The 5,913-nt window shown below is 30.6% G+C and overlaps 1 pseudogene; it reads left to right on the top strand.

The window, feature by feature from the left end:
* Window positions 1–582: 582 nt before the first annotated feature.
* On the top strand, window positions 583–699 carry LOC145267385 (5S ribosomal RNA; annotated as a pseudogene).
* Window positions 700–5,913: the final 5,214 nt, after the last annotated feature.

Genomic DNA, 5,913 nt, shown 5'->3' with positions numbered 1-5,913 from the left:
AATACTTTCGTTGCGAATCGGATTTAAAATGACCGCCGCATCATGTGACGACTGACCGTCCGTCTGGCCAGATGACCACTGCAATCGGCGCTGCGTCATCGAGGGTGATGACGTCTTGTTGTGCAATTAAAGCTGACCAAATTCACCTCTTTTAATTTGAGTCAATTAAGTCGGGTTCGTCGGCTAATTAATACAGTGTTTCTTAATTACCTATTCATTAGACGAAAAGGTTTATTTTTTGCGCATGTTGAAGAGCGGCCATTAATATTGCATAAAGTAATGGCTTGTCGGACTTGTTTGAAATGAGAATTCGCAAGGATCACTGCCAGTTCTATCATCCTCTCTCTCTCTCTCTCTCTCTCTCTCTCTCTCTCTCTCTCTCTCTCTCTCTCTCTCTCTCTCTCTCTTTATGCCCCTCTCTCTTTCTCTCTCTCTTTATGCCCCTCTCTCTTTCTCTCTCTCTCTCTCTTTCTCTCTTTTTTCTCTCTCTATCTTTCTTTCTCTCTCTTTCTTTTTCCCTCTCTCTCTTTATATATATATATATATATATATATATATATATATATATATATATATACACATACACACGGTATAATCACGTTGACACACCGGTTCCCGACAGATCACCGAAGTTAAGCAACGTTGAGCCTGGCTAGTACTTGATTGGTGACCATTTGGGAATTCTAGGCGCTGTATGTGTTTCCGCTTATCTCGGCATTGTTTCCAGTCGTCCTGAACCTCCACTTGCCACTGGTATTCAACAATGTCGATTCAGGAGAGGTGTGGTTGAGATTGCGCAACTCTTGCCACAAACATTTCACGCGCAGGCACCCTTACCGTGGGTATCCATAGTCTGTCAAGACTGAAGGAAGCTCTATATATATATATATATATATATATATATATATATATATATATATATATATTATCACGATTAATCGGAATCTGGAATCTGAAAAATCCAAAAATTTGCAAGTATCGGAAACGGTATCGGAATCGATGGATTTTTCCGATTCCCGATTCTGATTCTGATTAATCCTCACAATACTAATATATATATCGGCAAATCCAAAATTTTGGGGGGTATCAGAAACGGTATCGGAATCGATAAAATTGATACCTATTTTCCGATGCCAAAACGATTCTTTTTATTGTCTTTTTTCAATAAAAATCTTCAATCGCTGGAAATAATGATTAAATAATAAATATTTATTGATTTTAAAATTCCATTAAAGCTAAAATCGATAGATCATCCTCAGCAAGTGTATTTTTACGTTTAGGAACATATCTGCATATTTAACATGTGTTTTTTTTTTTTAAATAGAAATCGGGGAAAATAACAACTCTATAGCTAAATATTTATAGACTTATAAAGAATCAGAATCGGAATCGATAATTGTATCAGAATCGGGAATTTAATACGGAATCGGTAATTTTTTCGGAATCGGGAAAAATATTGGAATCGTCCCAACACGATATATATATATATATATATATATATATATATATATATATATATATATATATATATATATATATATATATATATACTAGCGGGGGTACCTGGCGTTGCCAGGTTGTTTGGAGGCGTGTGCGTAAGGGTGATGGGTAAGGGGGTAAAGTAAAGAATAAGCGAAGAAATAACCCTGTTTAAATGTCAAAATATAAATAAAAACGCTGTTGAACTTCTGTAAACAAATGAATAAATAAATAAAACAGCGAACAAACGAAAAAGTTCTTAAAAAAACAAAAAGCATAAATCAGGGAAAAGGATGGTGGACGTGTTCCGAAAAGTGAAAAGAAAAAAAAAGAAATGGCATAAATAACCGTTCGATTCGCTTAACTCCAATGGTGCGTTTCACCCAGTCCATTCCAGTTTTTTTTAATCAACTACAAAACGAAATAAAGCGGACTAAAAAAAACCCTTCGATTCGCTTAAATCCAATTGTGCATTTCATCCAGTAGAAAACATAGAAAGGAAAGGGACGTTAAAAAGCAATTTCATTTTTTAACCAACTACGAACAAAACCGGTGTTTCTTCGTACTGTCCCTTGTGAATGGATCCGCAACGTTGTAAGTGGTAGCGGGGGTAGGAGAAATGTATTAGAGAGAAAAGATTTTACAACATGATTATTTTCAGACCAGAGAAGTGCCGATCCAGAAGAGCTGTTTTACAACTTCCATTGATTCTAATAAATTTGGACCGTGAAATCTCACCAGAAAAAATATAGGAATCCACGATTATCGAGGAAGTGTAGAGGTAATAGGCCTATAACACACCTCGGATAATGTGCTGAAGTTTGTGCATATTACATTTGCATGCAATGTCTTGATGTTCAATCCTATTAAGGTCAAAATCAGAGTGGAAAAAATCAAATGATATATATATATATATATATATATATATATATATATATATATATATATATATATATCGCTATCTTGGATTGAGCATATTGGGAAGTGATATACAAACTGCCATTAGCGTATTAAGCGACGCTCTTTGTGTAAACAAATCGAGCGGAGGAATTTGGACGATGTCAAAACATCGTTAAATTAATTACCCTTACAGCAGCAGCTGTATAGTGATGGTGAGAAGCTTTGACTGACATTTGGGCGGTCGGGTTTCGATCCTGGCTTGAGGCAGTTGCCTGTCTAGCCGCATTGATGAGCTGGGAAACAGCGAAACAGTACTGTATGCGGGTGTCTATGACACCATTCAGTCTAAAGAGATAATGAATGGACACCTCTGTAAAGGGCAGCTGCGCATGTAATTATGAGACAAGGTTTGCGCAGTACCAAACACAGCTCTTCTGGTCCAGTTACAAGAGAGGTACAAGACTGACTGAAAATAATCATGTTGTCACGCCGGTTCCCATCAGATGTTAATCAATGTTGAGCCTGGTCAGTACTTAGATGGTAATTTCAGGTGATGTATTGTGTGCTCTCCGCTTATCTCGGCATATATATATATATATATATATATATATATATATATATATATATATATATATATATATATATATATATATATATACGTTTTATTTTTTATTACCGTATTTTTCTGTTTCGTTACATTATTGTTTCAGCTACACGACGTTTGATGATGTAAATTTACCTAAAATATTTAATAAACAAAAAAATATTCAATTACTACCAAATGAGTTCCAGAAAAAAGATCAAAAACCAATAGTTACATATAAACTAGGGCCAACAATACGCAATAAGATTTTTAATTATAAGAAAACGGTAGAACATATAAATGTAAAAGATAATAATATAAATATTCCAGAATGTGAATGTAATTCCTCTCCGTTCTGTAATAATGAGATAAAACATGTAATTACAGGAGATTTAAATATAGTAAATAATCCTAAATTAAGAAAACTACTTAGTAAGGGTCCAAATTATAGAGAACCTAAATGCCTAAATTACACTAAATGCGTTAAAGAAGTTACTAAAGCACTAGAAGGTTTTATTATGTCTATGGTAAAGAAATATAAATTAGCACAGTCTACGTTTGATGCATGGAAAAATAGTATAATTGAATGCGTAAATAAAAAGGTTAAACATATAAAACAATTTAAACGCCCTAGAAAAACCAATCCTCTTTTAAAAAATTCAGAAATACGGGAGGAACTTAAAATACTTCAAGAAAAGTTCGTAATAGTTCCGATTGATAAAGCGGCAAACAATATAGCCTTTATATGTAAAAAATATTATATACAACGGTTATTGATAGAAGTAGGACTTATAGGAAACAATTCGGATACTTATAAAGTAAGTAATAGTAATTTAGATAGTATTATTTTGAATAATAGTATTATTAATGAAAAAGTAGGATTAAAGTTAGAAGATAAACACAAAAATCTTCCATGTATGTATTGGATACCTAAAATGCATAAAAATCCAGTTGGGGCTAGATTTATTGTAGGTTCAAAGACGTGCATCACTAAACCTCTAAGTAAAGCTATATCTAAAATATTTAAATTAATTATAAATCAAATAAATAATTTTCACCTGAAAAGTAAATTCTATAGTAATATAAATCTATTTTGGGTAGTAAATAATTCCAAACCAGTGAAAGAAAAATTAGATAAAATAAATTCCAGAATAAAAGCAAAATCTATAGCTACTTATGATTTTAGTACGCTATATACTAAAATTCCGCACGAAAAACTTATAAAAGAATTAAATGATACTGTAGATTTGGCTTTTCAAGGTGGAAAAGGTAAATATATAGACTTTTCAAACTCTAATGCTTTCTGGTGTAAAAATAAAAATAGCAAAACTAGTATTTCTAAAGGTATTTTAAAAATGCTTGTAAGTCATCTTATTAAAGAATGCTATTTTCAAATAGGAAATAAAATATTACTCCAAACGATAGGTATCCCAATGGGATTGGATCCGGCACCATTTTGGGCAAATTTGTATTTACATAGACTCGAGTATATATATATGTCATCATTATTAAAAACAGATATATCTAAAACATATAACTTTCATGGGTGTAGGAGATTTATAGATGACCTTATATGCATAAACGATAATGATGAATTCGAAAAAAATAAACATCTTATATATCCAAACGAACTAAAATTAAATTGTGAACATAGAGGACAACAGGCTACATTTCTGGATTTAGATATAAAAATTGAGGATGGAATTTTTCTTTATAAAATATTTGATAAAAGAAACGCTTTCCCCTTTAAAATAGTACGTATGCCCCATAAGGATAGCACCTGCCCCGTTTTTGTGTTTTATGGAACCATTATGTCAGAGTTTTTGAGAATAGCTCGCGTTACTCTAAAATTAACAGATTTTATACCACCAGTTTCTAGCTTAGTAATAAGGATGATAAAACAAGGTGGAGATAAAAATAAAATATTTAAACAGTTAAACAAAGCATTTGTTCGTTATCCTGATGCTTTTGAATCGTTTAAGATAAACCAGATTATATTGATAAAGGAAATCCAAAACTATATTAGCAATGTATAAATGTATTTATAATTACATATAATAAATTTATATAGTTAAAAAAAAAAAAAAAAAATGTATATATGTAAAAATAAAATATTTTTAACCTTTATATATCTAATTTTAAATAAATAAGAATGTAAATATACAAACTACTAACTATAGTGGGGGTGATAAGTAGTTAAATGGATTAATCCAAATCTTATAAATACAAGAATGATAAATTAAAAAATTAAAAAATGTATCCATTTTAAATGTGGAAATTGATGAATCGCACAGGTAAGAAATTCATTTTTATACTATGAAAAGGTTAGTAATTACAATTAAGAATAGGAAATTGGGGAAAAAAAAAATTTTTGTAACTTGTCTTCTTCCTAAGATTAAGGGTGGTGGTGTTTGATCAACACTGCTGGGGAGCCATGATGTAATACACTGTTTTGTTTTTAAATCCCCGAAACAGTGTTTCATGGTAAACAACTGATGATCCCTTAAAAAATATAAAAATTGGTATTATAGTAAATTTGAGAGTTGATGCAGTGATTGCAGGTGATTAAATGACTTACTGACTAGATGTTTTTTTTTTTTTGATGAATGATAAAAAATAATTTTTTGTGTGGTTTCAAATGTTAAAAACTTCAAAGACTATATATATATATATATATAATGTTTATATATATATATATATATATATATATATATTAATATATATGTTAATATATATTGTTGTAAATATGTTAATATATATAATGTATATATTATGTTCTTTAGGTTAATGTTGTTAATGTTCTTTAGGTTAATGTTGTTAATATATATATATATATATATATATATATATATATATATATATATATATATATATACTATCAGAGGAACCTGACGTTATCCGGTTTGGTTGAGGATCACAGAATGTTTCACACACACATATTTTCATTTAAA

The sequence above is a fragment of the Euprymna scolopes genome, chromosome 42, assembly GCF_053919585.1.
Source record: "Euprymna scolopes isolate OS-2025 chromosome 42, ASM5391958v1, whole genome shotgun sequence".
Lineage (NCBI taxonomy): Eukaryota > Metazoa > Mollusca > Cephalopoda > Sepiida > Sepiolidae > Euprymna > Euprymna scolopes.
This window is presented reverse-complemented; position numbering and strand designations above follow the sequence as displayed.